This window comes from Panthera onca, chromosome C1 (assembly GCF_046562875.1).
Source record: "Panthera onca isolate mPanOnc1 chromosome C1, mPanOnc1 haplotype 2, whole genome shotgun sequence".
Lineage (NCBI taxonomy): Eukaryota > Metazoa > Chordata > Mammalia > Carnivora > Felidae > Panthera > Panthera onca.
This window is the reverse complement of record NC_138346.1, coordinates 157,271,020-157,288,639: the sequence shown is the minus strand read 5'-3', so window position 1 is coordinate 157,288,639 and position 17,620 is coordinate 157,271,020. Positions and strand designations below refer to the sequence as shown.

The window sequence follows — 17,620 nt, the reverse complement described above, 5'->3', positions numbered from 1 at the left end:
ATGAAGAAGTAGCCTTAGGTGGGGGAGAACACCTTTCTCTCAGGCTAGAGAGCAAGAAATGAGCCTACATGTGGAAGTAAATACATTCATAGGTATGGGAGTGAGAAGTCTGGGAATTTATATGACTTTTGTTTTCCCATCTGCAGTGAGTAAGAGGGGCAGGGCTGAGTAAGGGCTTTAGGGAAGTGGGTAAATGGGTACAAGTGCTGGTGGGAATTAGAGGAATTTCATCATACACAGAGGAGAGTCTTGCCGAGTGGAGGAGAGTCTCTAAGAGGTCGTACGACTCTCACCAAAGCTGAAAGCCATCCCACTATGAAATCTCCCTTGGAGTTGAAGGTGAATGGATTTTGGTTTGTCCACTGATAAGAAACTTGAACTTGGTAAATATTTTGTAGCCCAGCTTTTCCAAGGCTGTTACCAAGGCCATCTTTTTTGCACTGATGTGAACTATTCTCATCCCTCTTGACTGACAAATGGAGGCTTTTGTTTTATTCTCAATTTAGCATAACAAAAGAAAAATGAAGGTCTTCGGGTTGAAAGTAAGGAATTCTATTTGTAGGACATACTCCTTGCAAAGGGGTGGCATGCACACCTTCCTCACTAGAAGGGGTAATACTTTTTCTTCTTCCAGTTTTTCAGTCCCCACCTCTTTCTTGATCTGATCTGAGTGAAATGAGGTCAGAATCATCCCTCATTTTTCTCCCTGGCTGGTTCTTCTGGAAGGAGTGCATGCATGCATTACAATTCTTCAGAGATAACTTTTTTTCTTCAGAAGAATCTAAAACCTTTATAAAACTGGAATTGTTTTCCATATCATTTCTTAAATTGAATCTTAAATTTTTGCTCCTGGAGAAATGGTCTATAAAGAAAGCATTCTCCATATCTACATCATCTATGAATAGAGGAAGCTCTGGCAGTGGCTACTGCCAGAACAAACCTTCAGATCATCTGAAATTATGATAGCAGTTTATTCTTTCATTTAACATAATGAACAAGTACCTGCTATGTGTCTGGTGCTGTTCTAAGCTCCAAATAAGGATTCCTACTTTCAGGGAGATAGCATTCTTATGTGCCTGTGATGGGGGAGAAGAGGGAGAGTAAAACTGAAAGTAAACAGTCTAACCAGTATGTGTTAAAATAATATCCATCAGGGCTGCCTGGGTGGCTTAGTCCAGTCTGTTAAGCACCCAACTCTTGATTTCAGCTCAGGTCATGATCTCAGTCATGAGATCGAGCCCATTGTTGGACTCTGAGCTGGGCGTGAAGGCTGCCTAAGATTCTCTCTCTGGTCCTCCCCATCCGGCGTGCATGTGCTTTCTCCCTCCCTCTTCTGACTCTCTCTCTCTCTCTCTCTCTCTCTCTCTCTCTCTCGCTCTCTCTCTCTAAGAAAGAAAGAAAGAAAGAAAGAAAGAAAGAAAGAAAGAAAATCAAAAGACTATCAGATAGTAATAAGTGAGGAGTATAAGCAAAATAACACGGAGATATTGTGGATAATGACTGGGAAGAGGCTGGCTTTAGACATCTAGCATATGCAGAATTCAGAAGATTATCAGATTGTAACCAGACAACTAAAGAGTCTGCTATTACCTTGGCAAGAACGTTAATGGCATAAGACCTGCCATATACATATTTTTGGAAAGCTGAATCTAAATCAGGAGAGAGGAACTCAGAGACACATCTCTGATATTAGCTGTCCATCTTTTCTTCATAAAAAACAAAACAAAACAAAACAAAACCCTGAAAGCCAGAAGAGTCCAGGAAGCCTCACCGATGAGAAAAATTATTTTTTAGATGTCCAGTCTTTTGTAAATAAATAGTCCTGTTAGTAAACTGGTGTTGAGGTGCTCACCTTTTCCTACTCCTTTGCCTTACATTTTTAAGCAGTTGATTATATAATGCTAATAATACACATATTGCTGATGAGGGAGCATGGGGGAAGCTGAGGACAAAGTGCAAGCTAGAGCACCCCCCTCCCCACTCACCTTCCCCCCCCCCCCCCCGCACCCCCGCAAGCAGATGGGATGTGTGTGATATTCCTCAGGCACTCCCGGCTGCCCAAGAACAGAGGAAAGGAAATAAAACAAATGGTTAACTGATAGAGATCACAGTCATACAGGACAATGTCTTGGTAAATCACGAAAAAGGCAATCTTATCAGTAGTCTAATCTCCAGAATCCTATAGACTCCATTTCCTGGAGCCCCAGTATCACCCCTCAATAGTGATATGGGGAACAAAGGCAAGAAGGAAATGGCAGGTGAAATTAAATTTCCTCATAACTTGCAGCCAATTGACAAATACTTGAGGCAAATACAGAGTATACCATTTCTCCAAGAATCCCCTGCAGTCATAATGTTAATGCCTTAGTAGAGGGAAATCTTAGCTTGACAATAGCAAGGCTTCAGGTCTCTTAGGAGTCCTCTTTAGCATATCCAAGTCCCTGTGGAGGCCTCCCTTTGGACTTTACCTCCCCAACTCCATAGTATAAAAACAGCCACTCTTCACAACCCAGTGCAGCTCTTTCTTTCTGCCCATGGTCCTGTCCCTGTGCTTTAATAACATCACCTTTTACACCAAAGACATCTTCAAGAATTCTTTCTTGGTCATTGGCTCCGGAACCCCCATCACCCCAAAACCTCATCACTGCCACTCCCTCTCTTCCCATCTTCACATGAATGCCTCAGACCTCCATCTTTCCTTTCTTTTGTTTAGACTTTGGGTTCTGAACTTACTTTAACTACATTCAGAGTCTGGAAAATGAAGGTTTCTGAGGTTATGTTTGAAAGATCTTTGACTGACAGACTCCCTTTGGCCACACAGAACTGCAAGAGTGTAATAAAAAATGTGGATTTAGTTCAAACTTTGGCAGCTTTTTTCCACCTGAGAAATGGAATCTGGCTGTGGTTAGCCCCAGGGAATGTAAATAGAACCTTACCTGTAATTAACCCAGGGCTTCTCTTGTTCTCGATGCAAATGGAGTTATAATTGCATTTCCTTTAGTAGAATAGAAAGCCTGTGTTTCAGAGGGAGCTGGCAGTTGAATAGAGGACAAACTATCTGTCTAACTATGACAGCTCCCTCCTATCTCCTTCTAGAAAACCTGAATGATAATAAAACTGGAGTTGCATTTGATGTAAGACATATGGTAATTACTATAATAATATTATCACCCAGGTTCTGCAATGGTTTTGTCAGTGAGGTGCAATTTCACATATTGTCTGCGATAAAATCCCCGTTTTTGGTTATTGATAGCAATGCCTTTCTAAAATGGTATAGGTGTTTTGTGACAGCTGCGAAGTTCCTGCTTCATATCCAGGTAATTGGGTTGAGAATAAGGCCTGCATGCTAAAACCTGACAATGTGAGAAGTGGAGAAAGCCCAGGGAATACTGTGAATATTTTGGTAGTTATTAACAGGCTAAAAGGGAAGCCTTTGCTAGTCAGTTCTTCTGAAGCAATGCTGAAGGAAAAAAAAAAAAAAGAAAGAAAGAAAGAAAGACAGGCCCCTTTAGAAAGCCTCTGTGGAGTCTTCAGTCAGAATTGGAAATCTTGAGCTAATCAAATATATAATGAATCTGTACTTAATATTTTTAAGGCTATATACAGTATTCACAAATTAGACTAATTACTTTCATTTCATTCTGCTATTGATTGTTTCATAAGTCAGATTTTACTTTAATTGCTGATTTGATAGAAATTACTTCAGCATAATAAGTATGTGGGTATACAATACATGCTTTTATTTATTGGTCATAGGAAAAATTGGTTCTATAGTATGTTATACTGAACAAGCTGTGTGTATTCGATTTTATAGCTGCTTCCAGGGAGCCAAATATTGAAGACACTAACAGCATGTTAAAATGGACTACTTTAAATCCTTTTTTGGAAATATGTGGGAAATAAATAACAAATAACAGTAGTATGTCAAAGTGATTTTATTGTTTAGATTAATAAAAAGAAACTAACACAATGACCGGATGGGGGGAAAAATCAGATTATGGGTTTTTCTTTTTTTAATGTCCTCTCTTGTGCAGAATTCATTTTTTAAAAATCCCACCAAAGACCCATAAAACAGTGAGCTCTATTCGAGAGTTATTATTTAGGTACAAATCATCACTAGTGGCAATATATTCAGTGAGTGTGGCATTTTATACTCTTGTTGAATTGAATAAATATGTATATGTAAAGGTATAGGTTGGCAAGTTGATTTTGCTGTGAAGTGCTAAATAACTAGAAGTGATGGTAATAATGTGGGAATAAAATTGGTGTTATATTAGTTGGTTATTATGATTTCAATTCCTTGGTTAAATATATATATATATATATATATATATATATATATATATATATATATATTTTTTTTTTTTTTTTTTGAAAGGGGAAATTGTCCAGATGTCAAAAAATTGAATTGTAAAGTTAGCACACAAACTGAAGACCCTTGGGGGTGCCTGGGTGGCTCAGTTGGTGAAGCGTCTGACTCTCAGTTTCAGTTCAGGTTAAGGTCCCACAGTTCATGAGATGGAGCCCCGTGTCGGCTGACAGCGCGGAGCCTGTTTGGGATTCTCTCTCCCTCTCACTCTGCCCTTCCCCTGCTCATTTTCTCTCTCTCTCTCTTCTCAAAATAAATAAGTAAATAAACTTAAAAACAAAGAGCTTTGGCCCTCATATTTTATAGCAAAACATTTGGGATTTGTATAAAAGACCTATAACAAGATGGTGATTCAAATCATTTTTGAAATTAAATTCAAGAATTATTATTATTATTAAATGCCTGAAAAGTTCAGACCCTAGGAGTATATATAGCCCATGAACAAAATTAAGTCCTACTCTCATGGGTTTATACTTACATGGGTGTAGATTCTGTGCTAGACCCTTTTTACAACATCTCAGATATAATTGAGTATAACTCATTGAGTTACCTGTACCAGTTTCCCACCAAAGTTGAGACTCTGAGTGGACATGTAACTCCGAGTGAAAATGTAACCAGACTAACATGAGTCTTCTCCTTGGTGAGTCACCAATAGAGAGTACACCAGGTGGAATTGTGACCCAAAGTAATCTCTTTTTTTTTTTAATGTTTATTTTTTATTTTTGAGAGGGAGAGAGAGAGAGACAGAGCTATGGAGCATCAGCGGGGGAGGGGCAGAGAGAGAGGGGGACACAGAATCTGAAGCAGGCACCAAATGGTGTCAGCACAGAGCCCAGCACCGGGCTCTAACTGAGGAACCATGAGATCATGACCTGAATGGAAGTCAGATGTTTAACGGACTGAGCCACCCAGACGTCCTGACACAAAGTAATCTTTAATTGCAGTAAATAAGAAGATCATGGGGAATAATTTCCAAAGCCGGATTCCCTGAGTAGGGATGAGCAAGCTCTTTTATTTAGGATTTAAGATTAATGTTTAGAGAGGGGAGCTTTGTCATCATATGTAAAGACGGGCATAAAGTTGCACAGCATGCTTAGGAAATATGCCTATACATGCATCATATGTTATGTTCATGAAGCTTGTGTTCCTCCTAGGGTGGAGACTTTAACATTATAATGAAACAATGGTAACTGTTGGACACTTTTTGGCTCATCTGCATAGGAGTTGACTTGGTGCCAAGCTCAAGCTGGTTTAAGCTGGGTTAGGCTGCCTAGTTCTTGGTCGGCCAGTAGGTAGTCTAGGGTTATTCTGGTGGTTTAAGACCACTCAGGCTAAGGAATGCAAGGCATTGATGTTCATAGGCTGGAACCTTATCAGTTGACCTGAGCCCAGGCTTCTGCAGAGACAACTAGTGTATTTGTTAGTGGGGCCTGAAAAGAAGCAATGGATGATTAAGGAGAAACAGTTCGCTGAAAAACAAGCTTTACATTTTCTGCTAGTTTTAACCTCATTAACCCTAGGGGGCATGGTTTCAGAAAGAACCAGGAATTGGTTCCTCTCTGACTTTCCAACCTAGCACATGGAACTTTTCTCTAGTGTAATAGATTATCTTCTGTAGAGATAAAAACATCCTTAATTTTTCAAAAGAAAATAAAAGGCAATAAAAACACCTCTAGTTGGATTGAAAATCTCCCACATATTTGTTTGCTCATTGTATTATTATTATTATTATTATTATTATTATTATTATTTGTGTAATTTGTTCTTTGACTATTTTCCAGGGGTCTTAGTATTTTTACATTCATTTGAAGCTTATTATATAATTAAGATTATTATGTTTTTGTGGTATGTATTATAAATAATGTCCCCATCTATCACTTTATTTTGTTGGTACACAGCTCTTAAAGCAAACATCTGATGTATTGTCTTTTGTTTGAAGCAACAGATCTTTCCTTAGATTAAAGAACCAAATTTTCAGTTTACTTGGTTGTTCATACTCTAAAATATAGTAAGGAAAAGATACACACCAAAAATAATGGCCTTTTTCTTCTTGTAAGGGAGCTTTTCCTCTTGGAGAAAGGTTCACGGCAAGTTTCATTGAAGGATGTTCTTTCTTTGAGACATTTTGTGCATGTGTTATTGGAATTTGAGGGGAAGAAATCCTTTCTATGGAGTAGTTCCCTTTGTGGGGTCAACTCCTAATTTGGAGAACATTATTATATGGTAATTAAGTAGTATTTTAGTATATGTGCTGCCGAAGCGAGCACGGTAATTAAGTAGTATTTATGAGGTTGCCCAACTGGAGTAAATCTAGGAGATTTATTTTCAGTTTTATAATCACTTAGCTTTTGAAATTGCATTAATTGTTGCACTCTTGAAAATGAATTGTAGATACTAACGGTTTTTCTGAGGCCCCTAGCAGAGGTTATATGGTGATGTAGTGGAAAGAACACTGGACTTTTTACCAGAAGATGTGGGGTTTTTCATGCAAATGAGGACATGGACTAGATGATTCCAAGGTCCTTTTAGGAATATGCAATTCTAGGACTGTTAGAAAAGTCTTGAACCTTTTAATAGAGGTTATTTTTGTCTTTTTTCTTCTCTTCCTTTCTAGGTTTAGAGAAGTTCAAGAATTCAACTGTACATGTACATGTTGAGCCTTAAATATCTGAGTTGGCTCTCAGCTGTATGAATTCCAAATCCAAATAAAAAATTGAAAATAAAGATGTACATTTAGAAGTTAATAGATAAATATTATTTAAACCCATGGAAATAGATAACATGAGAAATACACGAAATCAGAATAATTCAGGATGAAAATTGAAAGATTCAATATAATGGTTCTATAGAAGAGGAACTGGCAAAGGAGACAGGGAACCATGTCCAAAAAGATGCCATTTGGTTGTCCCATTAGATGTAGAATTGGTAAGACCTGATTAGTGTCAAGAAATTAACACAGATAGGGGTGCCTGGGTGGCTAAGTTGGTTAAGCATATGACTCTTGATTTTCGCTCAGATCATGATCTCACAGTTGAAAGATTGAGTCCTGCATGGGGCTCCATGCTCAGGGCAGAGCCTGCTTAAGATTCTCTCTCTCCTTCTTTCTCTGCTCCTCTCTTTCTCTCTCTCTCTCAAATAAAAAAAAGAAAAAGAAAAAAGAAATTAACACATATTAAATCAAAATAACAAAGAAGTGTAGTCTAAAATGATACAATAATCAAGGTATTGGAAGGTCCATGTAGTTTATCTTATTGATATAATAATTATTGTTTAAATTCCTATGTAATTTAGGATTTTGAATAAAGAGGCCTCTTAACCAGTTGTAAAGGGAAGGAGGATCAGGAAGTCCATCATGAAAGAGGAAATAGTTAATCTGGCCTAAAAAGAATAATGAGAGATGCCAAAGGTGAAGATATTCTAGATAGCAGAAAGAAACTAAGACAAAGCAAGAAAAGGGCATAAATAAAGGATATGTTCAGAAAACAGCATAGGGCAGAGCAGGCTGTAGCCAGTCTTACAGAAGGGAATTCAAGGCTAAGGGGGACAGGTGGGCAGGGTCCTGTTAGGAAGAGCTTTAAATGCCATTTGAGGAACTTATTTATGACCAGTAAAGTAATTGGAAGTTACCCAATAAATTTGAAATAGAGAAATTTGTTCTAGATAATCATGTAAAATGGAAATTTAAAAGACATAGAAGTAGACAAATAATTTCTAACTTATTTATTAAGCATAATGAACTAACATTTGAACATATTTAGACTCAGAGAGCTTCCTTTGGTTAGAAGTAGAAGGTGTGAGTAGAAGGAAAGACACTAGACGAGACAGTATCCCCTTGTTCACAAGGTCATTCTCATACTCTATCATCAGTTCCTTGACATCTCCAAGAAACAGGAAATCCCTCGATTCAATCCAGTGTGTCTTCTTCCAGGAAGGAAAATAAACATCCTCTGACTGAACACCAAATAGCTTCTCCATTCTCGTTATTGATGGAAGGATTTTAAGACAGAATCTGAAATCTGAGTGGCATAGGAGAAAAGGGCAGGCAGTTCCCAGGGTCCTAAGGCACCAGTGCTCCAACCTTCATTCAACAAATACCTCTCAATCACCTTTTAAGTGCCAGATATTCAGAAAGTCAGCTGTATCCACTGTTGACAGCCATCAGATGGAACAAATTTAGATGCTTCTCAGGATCATCTGATTTTTTTTTCTCCTCTGATTTACCTGAACAGTATCACTTATCCACATAACTCATTCCCTTCAAATAAGGCCCATGCGCGCTAAGGCTGATTCTGACCAGAATGGAAGGTTAACAGCCTATTTTGTCTCTCATCAGTTCCCCTTACTGTCCCTCAGTCTGTCTGAAATGTCAGTGTGCAAAGCAGGGATGGAATCAGAGAAATAGTTCAACAATAGTGGGTTTCAGGCAAAAGATGAGGTCCTCCATGAGGTTCTCCATGACAGCAGAATTAGATGCAGAACGGTGGGATGTAAAGCTTTTTTCACAGTGAGAATCAATAGCACTTTGTGACCCACTGAAGGCAGCAGATGAGAGGGAATAAGGATTCAAAATAGAATCAGAGGACACAATCCAAATCAGGCTAGGAAGAGAAGCAGAGCTGGGGGTGGGGGGCATGTTGGTAGGGTGGAAAGGGGAACTATAAAAAGCTTGTTTTGGATATATTCTTTGGAGATGCCATGTTGAGATTTTAGATAATTGAATATCACCTACCAAACCAGAGAATGGTTTGGGCTGGAGAATACAAGTCTGGGGATCAGCAACATAGGAGTCATTGATCACCAAAAGGTAAAGATAAGATCACAGCAGGAGGTGGTGCAGAACAGAGGTCCTAAAATGGCCTTGCAGGTGGTTTTTCATTTTTGCTTGTCATTTCTTCTCCGTTGTTTTTGATGTTTGCTAATACAAGCTTCTTAAAAACCAAAAGTTTTGCAAAATCAAACACTAAAAAATAATAGGACTTGTGTGGAAAATAAAGATGAGGAAGAGCACTCAAAACCCATAAGTTTATAACCAGAACCTTAATAAAAATAACAATAACCTCATTAAATTATCGGCACAGTTAAAAATCTGATTAAATTCACAATTGGAGAGCGGTTAGAACATTTAAGTGCTACTCTCTTAGCAAATTTAAATTATATACTACAGTGTTATTAAGTATAGTCACTATGTTTTACATTATTGTAAACCTTATTGATCTTATAGATGAAAGTTTATACGTTTTTACCAACCTTTCTATTTCTCCCAACACTCCCCCTCTCTGGTGCGACCACTTTTCTACCTCTGTTTCTGAGTTAGAAGTTTTTGTTTTTTTTTTACAGATTCTATATACTAGTGATACCATGCAATATTTATCTGCCTCTGGTTTATTTGACTTAATAATGCCCTCCAGGGCCATGTTGTCGCAGAGAGCAGAATTTCCTTCTTCCTCATGGCTAAATCATGTTCCATTGCACATATATGCCATATCTTCTTTATCCATTCATCTGTTGGTGAACACTTAAATTGTTTCCATAACTTGGCTATTGTGAATAGTGCTGCACTGAACATGAGAATACAGATATATCTCTTCGATATCCTGTTTTCATTTCATTTGGCAATATACTCAGAAGTAGAATTGCTGGATCATAGAGTAGTTCTATTTTTAATTTTTTTGAGGAACTTCCATAGTGATTTCCATAGCGGCTATACCAGTTTACATTTTCGGCAACTCTCTCCTCCACATCTTCACCAACACTTACTATGTCTTGTCTTTTTGACGATAATCATTCTCGCAGGTGTGAGGTGATATCTTGTGGTTTTGATTTGCATTTCCCTGATGATTAGTGATGTGGAGCACCTTTTTATGTAGATGTTGGCCATCTGTATGCCTTTGGGAAAATGTTTATTCAGTTCCTCTGCTCATTTTTAAATTGGATTGTTTGGTTTTTTTGTTATTGGACTGCATGAGTTCCTTATATGTTGGATGTTAACCCCTTCTCGGCTATATGATGTGTAAACATTTTCCACTCACAGTTTAAAACCATGTTAAATTCCCAATAATTTTTTTAAAAGGAAAATGATGGATAGTTTGATGGCAGATGCTGTAAGGAAGAGTCGAGGCTGCTGAGTTGTAGAAGAAAGAGCAAATGCACTAATTAAGGCAAACACCCACTAGGCATTTCTAAGACAGAGTGCAGGCAAACTTAAAGGAAGAATAAGGAATGAATGTGTTCACCTGGTGTGATAGGATGAAAAAAAACAGTGTAAAACCACCATGAACCTGTACCTGATACTGATGTCAGTCCCCATTACCGGAGGAACATGTGAAAGAAACATGCTTTTTTCTCAGACCCTGTGTGACTAATAATATTTATGCATGCAATTCATTGCTCTCAGTAACACCCCTGAAGAGATCAAAACTGACTGCATTCCAATTTGAATGCCTTTAGAACTAAGGTGTTAAATATACATTTGCCATAGGCTCCACCACTCCTTATTGTCTTATATCCCCTCATCTCCCATCCATTTCACACATTTATGTTTCCTGCTTTGTCGCTGCTGCATTTTTACTTGCAGGTGCCCTTTTGTGGAGAAGAAAAGAACTTAGAGGCAAAGCTCCCATTTAAGGGCAGCCACCAACTAAAACCGATCATCAGAGAGGTAGATGGAACATTGAGAGAAAATGTTAGAGCTGAAACCAGAGGAGGAGAGCATTTCAGAAAAGTAATCATGATTATAAGATGCTGTGGGGAGGTCTTACGAGATCCTTGGATCCTGAGTAGTACAGCTTTGGTAGTTCTAATAAGAGCAGCTTTTGTATGGTGTGGTGGGGGCAGAGTCAGGCTGCCACACCAGGGAAAGGGGGCTGCAGAGAGAGAGAGGGAGGGAGGGAATGTGCTCCACATTCCACAATGTGCAATATATTTACAGATTCTCCCCTGCCCCCTCCATACCCATCCCCTCCCCCAATAACTGCTCTATGTAGTTCCTTTGTTTTTAAATTTTTTTAAATGTTTATTTTTGAGAGAGAGAAAAAGAGAGAGAGAGAGAGCAAGTGGGGGGAGGGGCAGAGAAAGAGAGAGACAGGATCTGAAGCAGGCTTTGCATTGACAGCAGTGAGTCCAATGCAGGGCTTTAACTCATGAACCTTGAGATCATGACCTGAGCCGTAGTGAGATGCTCAACTGACTGAGCCACCCAGGGGCCCCTCCCTGTAGTTCCTCTGTAAAGATAACCTGTGCTGTAGTAGTGTCTACCAGAAGCCATCTGCTGACAATGGAAGAGTGAGGAGCCAATGCAGGTCACATCTGCTGTGACACAGCCCTGAAGGTGCTTAGCAGATGAGCGGACCCCCTTTATTGCTGAAATATCGCCTGTCTCATTATGTTTAACATTTCAAACATTATTAATTTTTAATTATTTACATTTAATTATCTGCTTTACTTAAGCATCCAAATTCCACAGCTAATGTTCTCAATGAAATATTTACTAAACAATCAACCCTCTTGGATTCCACAGAGCTGAATGTTTTCAATTTGCAATAAACCTTTCCTTTGCACACTAGTGTTCTGGAGGTGACTGCACTCTGGGCTCTTATGGCTTCAGCTGCAGCATCCGTTCTGTCTCAGGGACACTCTGTCAACTCTAATGGGATAGATTGCCCTGCTGCACATTAGTGTTAGCAGGTTGAGCGCGACTGGGACACTCACACCATCTCCCTTCTCATTTCTCTTCTGTTAGGGCTGGAAACACATTAACAAGGAGCCAGTTCTGGTGATAGAAAAGTGAAACAAACTTATTTGTGGTCAAAAGGCAGAGGCATGATGAAAACTAATCATTGCTCCCACAAGAGGTGGTCACTCACACAACTGATTAGCCAGGCAGCCTTTCCATGGCAAAATCAGGACCCACAGTGAATGGGAATGCCATTTTCAGAACCAAGGCCAAGGGAAACAGGCTTATCCATCTTGTCATCCCTGCCACTCCAGAACTCCATCATCCTTTGTGCAGAAGGAGGGGGCTCATGGCCAACAAAACATGCACTGGCTTCAATTTGTTTTCCAGGATTGAAGACAGAGGGAATTATGCTAATCTACGTATATTCACTAGTGAGGGCTCCCTTGTTACCACTTACAAGATCACAACGGGGTTGATTATGTGATGTATACAGCATAGTGGTTAAGAGTGAGGGACACAGGGAGTCTGGGTGGCTCAGTTGGTTGATCATCCAACTCTTGATTTTGGCTCAGGTCATGATCTCATGGGTTTGTGGGATTGAGCCTCACATCATGCTCTGAGCTGACAGTGTGGAGCCTGCTTGAGAGTCTCTTTTCCTCTCTCTCTCTGCCCCTCCCTGCCTCATGTGCACATGTGTGTGCATGCGCGCACATTCTCTCTTTCTCTCAAAATAAATAAATAAACATGAAAAATAGAAGTGAGGGATATGAGTTAGACATTAATCCCACAGGTATTTACTGATCACCTGCTCTGTGCCAGGCGCTGTGCTAGGCACCAAAGAGATCAGCAAGGAAGACAGATGTGGTTGCTAACTTCATGGATCTTCTATTACAATGAATTTAAGACTCCAGGATTTGAGTCAGGACTACCACCTACTAACTGAATAACTGGATAAGTTAATTAACCTCTCCAGGCCTTAATTTTCTACCTATAAAATGAGAATAATCAGAGGACCTCCTCATAGGGTAGCTGTGATGGGTATTTAATTATTTACATGCAAATGCATGTAAAACTCAGAAATATTAAGACCAACACCTACGGCTGGTTTCACGGGGTTGTTGTAGCTTAGCTACGCATGTATAGTTTCACTAAAGGCCTGTATTTGAGACATTTAACAAAATTAGCATTTTAATTATGAGTATTAAATTAAAATTATCCTTACTGGGCACAGGTCTCGCTTAAGTAGCAGTTGGAGACAAGATACAGAGGATGTGGCTGCAGTGACCAGATGTTAGGGAGGCTGGATTTCTGAATTTGGGTAATGGGTCAGACACATTAGTATAATACCTGGCATGAAACAAGTGCTCAATAAATGCTAGTTGTTGTTAGTGTTATTATGATTATTAGGCCCTGAAGCCTTCATAAGTAAATAAAACTGACTTAATGGAGCACAAGTGTGGTGTTTATATGTACCAAGTAACTAATAAATGTGAGCTCACACGTACGCACGTGTGCACATGCACCCACACACACTTCAGTCTGCATCTTTATGGCAGGCTATTCCAAGCGTGTACGAAATGGAAAGGACCTTAGAAATAATATAATCTGGCTCCCTCAGGATGATGGAACTTGGGATTTGGAGAAGTAAAGTAGCTTGCCAAGTCACATAGTGAGTAGTAAAGTAGGAATTAAAATCTGCTCTTTTGCCCCAGCTGGAAAAGGTCTACTGTATCCACACTGCCCCTCTTCTCACCGCTTCATTTCCTACCCAATGATGATGAGGAGGGACATCTACACCACAGGGGCAGACTGCAAACATCTTGCCCTTCATGCCAAACATAGTTACAAGCTTTGGAGGGCAGCAATTTTGCCTTTCCTGGCTCCTCCCCTTTCTGCCTCCTGTTTGGTTCATAATGAAGATAAAACCCAAACACAAAAGGTGTAAGACTGACAAACATAGCCAGTCTCACTGGGTGGCTGTGGCTCAGTTGTGCTTGTTATAGATTCACTAAAAACTTTTGTTTGGAGCCTCACAAAATTAGCATTTTAATTGTGGGTATTAAATAAAAACCGCCATTACTGAACTCAGCTCTAGTTAAGTAGCAACTGGAGACAAGATATGGAAGATGTGGTTCTAGTGACCAAATGTCAGGACTGACAACTCTGTGGTCCAGACATTCTGTTAATCATACAAGGCCTCTTAAATCCTGCTTTTTAGTCATTCTTAAATAACCAGTGTTGCGCTCAGCTGTTGGCACAGAACATGTGACATGCACACTCAGGAACATTAGTAGACAGCTTCTTCTAAAATGGACTTGAGGGGGGGCGCCTGGGTGGCTCAGTTGGTTAAGCGGCCGACTTCGGCTCGGGTCACGATCTCGCGGTCCGTGAGTTCAGGCCCCGCGTCGGGCTCTGTGCTGACAGCTCAGAGCCTGGAGCCTGTTTCAGATTCTGTGTCTCCCTCTCTCTGACCCTCCCCCGTTCATGCTCTGTCTCTCTCTGTCTCAAAAATAAATAAAACATTAAAAAAAAATTTTTTTTAAATGGACTTGGGAAACAAGAGTGCAGCGTGAACATGGGGAAGCAAAAGAAAGCAAGAAAGTATGCAACCATGAAGCGAATGCTTAGTCTCCAAGATCAGAGGCTTAAAGAGAAGGATAGATTGAAACCTAAAAAGAAAGAAAAGAAAGATCCCAGTGCACTCAAGGAAAGAGAAGTCCCCCAACATCCTTCCTGCTTATTCTTCCAGTATAACACACAGCTGGGCCCACCTTACCACATCCTTGTTTATACCAATGTTATCAACTTTTCCATTAAGGCCAAATTTGACTGGGGTGCCTGGGTGGCTCAGTCGGTTGAGCGTCTGACTTCGGCTCAGGTCATGATCTCGTGGTTCATGAGTTTGAGCCCTGCATCGGGCTCTGTGTTGACAGCTCAGAGCCTGGAGCCGGCTTCAGATTCTGTGTCCCCCTCTCTTTCTGCCCCACCCCTGCTTGTGCTCTGTCTCTGTCTTTCAAAAATGAACATATATATATATATATATATATATATATATATATACATAAAAGCCAAACTCAATACAATCAATGATGGACTGTCCGTATGCCAAGTGTGTCCCTTGTATAACTGACTGTAATGGCTGAAACTGAGAAGTTGGGGCAAAAGTATCGAGTGGCTCTAAGGATTACCAGGGATCCAAGATTTGAATGATTACCATGCACACACAAAGGAACCTATGCAAATGACTTCTTAGTACAGAGAGTAACTCAGCACAAGTATTACATTGTGGCCACAGTTGACCAGGACCTTAAAGGAAGGATCTGGAAGATCCCTGGAGTGCCCATCATGTACATTTCTAACCATAGGTACAACATTGAGCGGATGCCAGATGATTATGGAGCCCCTCGGTTCTAATTCTAACACTCTAAAGAGAGTTCCTCTGCCTTCCTTTACCAACTTTTTCTGTTTCCAGTTCATGTAGCAATACGTTATAACATGAATTATTCTCCTTCTTACCCATTTGCTCTGTTATGAGCTGAGTATGGTTAAATACACTCACTTTTGATGTTGTTTTGAAATTGATATTTTGTATCATTTTGAATTTTGTCACATCTTTTTATAAATCAGATGATTGCACACATAAAAAAATTAAAAAATAATAAAATGGACTTGGATTTATCTTTAGATCACTTAATTTCCATGCTGAGGAGTTCACATTACTGTCACCATAATAGGCACTGTCATCATTGACTTTTCCGGTGACGTAGTGCACAGACTTCTGCTTGAACCCCACAAATTGAATTCAGAGAACTGGTTGCTGTAGTTGATCAAACAGTGGCTCCCAAAAAGATATGTCCACTTCCTAATCCCTGGAACCTGTAAATGTGACCTTATTTGGAAAAAAGGGTCATCGTAGATGTAATTAAGGATCTTGAGATCATTCTGGGTTACATGGGTGAGCCCAAAAATCCAATTTCAAAGTGTCCTTACACATGAAGACAGAGGCAAGGATTGGAGTGATGCACCAGCAGGCCAGGACTTCCCGGAGCCACCGGAAGCTGGAAGAAGCAAGATATGATCCTCTCCCTACAGTCTTTGGGAGGTAGTGTGTCCCTGCTGACAACTTGATTTCTGGCTTCTAGACTCCAGATCTTTGAGAATTTCTCTTGTTTTAAGCCACCAAGTGTGTGGTGATTTATTATGGCAGCTCCAGGAAAGTAATACACACTTGCCAACTACAAGTCCAGGGCTTCCTAAATGAGAGGTGTTGGATGGGGCAAGGGAACTCAGAGTCAGTTCTGAAGAGCACTAGGGAAGTGGGTGGAGAGATGGGCGGGCCTCTGAGGTAGGAGGGGCCTCTGAGATTCTGGAGGAAGTGTTTACATATCCTCTGCACTGTGCTTCCATTTTAAAGGGACTGCTCATTTGCTTGTTTTCTCACCCATGCTTCCAGTCTTCCCTTCCTCCTATGTATGTGGTGAAGGGATGCCCCAAATTTGCCTTTTTCTTCTAACCTGTAGTATAAGAACAATTTGGACCTCAGAGTCAACCATGTTAGCAAACAATATTTCTTAAATTGTTATTTAACTATTTCTATTGTTAACTCAGCATTCATTTTCCCTTTACCATTCATTCTCACCCATTTGTCACATGACAGGCCAATGTTCTCTTAAGACTGGTAAATTCATTTACGGTGGATCAATCAGTCAAGCTGCACCCAGAAGACCACTCTTCAAAATTACTGGAACATTTGGTATTTCCAATATCAGAGTTTGCTAGCATCTGGAGAAATGCCTACTAATGTTCACACATTTGTGCATTCCTTCATTTGGTCTGTGAAGATGTTTGTTAGGCTTTGTGTGTGCCAGGCACTGTGTTGGGCACAGAATGCTCAGGTTCACAGAGCAGGCATAGTGCTGCCCTTCTGGAGCTGTGGGCACAGTAGCACATCTCGATCTTGACAGAGCAGACTTGGTGTTCTCTGAGATTAATTTGAGATCTAACTTCACTGGTTTTCTCTGGAACCCTTCCCTCTTCCCACCTGCATCAAAGCAACTTGGACTCCCAAAAGAAAGTTCTAATATCAATGAGAGTGTCCACAGAGCTTCTGGGAACGTCCCCTCCCCACTCACCCTCCACTTCAACAGGCATCTGGAGTACCTCTCCCCACCCCAAGTCAAGAAAGAGCCTGATTCAAAATCCACCAACAGCTGATTTGCACTGGATTTGTCACCCATGTGTAGCAATCTGAAGACTTAGCCCTCTAAAAGGGTCATTTGAGCTATCATAACATAAAGAACAACTCCGATTTTTGCCCTAAAGTGATAACAACATTCAGAGTGGGAATTGTACTTACGGAGAGCTTGACTAGCCAGTTCCGCTTGTTTCTCACAAATAGTCTCTGCCTCTTCCCTCTAGCCACAACTTAGGTTTATTGAGATATTGCTCTGACCTGCACTGCTCTAAGCATATTTAGAAGTTATTAACTCATTTGCTCCGCCTAACAACCTGAGATTGGTGCTATCATTCCCATTTTACAAATGAAGAAACTGAGGTAAAGAGAGGTTAAGTTACTT

The 17,620-nt window shown here is 40.1% G+C and overlaps 1 protein-coding gene and 1 pseudogene across 2 annotated transcripts in view; both read left to right on the top strand.

The window, feature by feature from the left end:
* Positions 1–17,620, top strand: part of ST6GALNAC5 (ST6 N-acetylgalactosaminide alpha-2,6-sialyltransferase 5) — a 176,216-nt gene that overhangs the window by 57,122 nt on the left and 101,474 nt on the right. The gene's annotated exons all lie outside the window — the stretch shown is intronic.
* Positions 14,604–15,622, top strand: LOC132666574 (rRNA-processing protein FCF1 homolog; annotated as a pseudogene).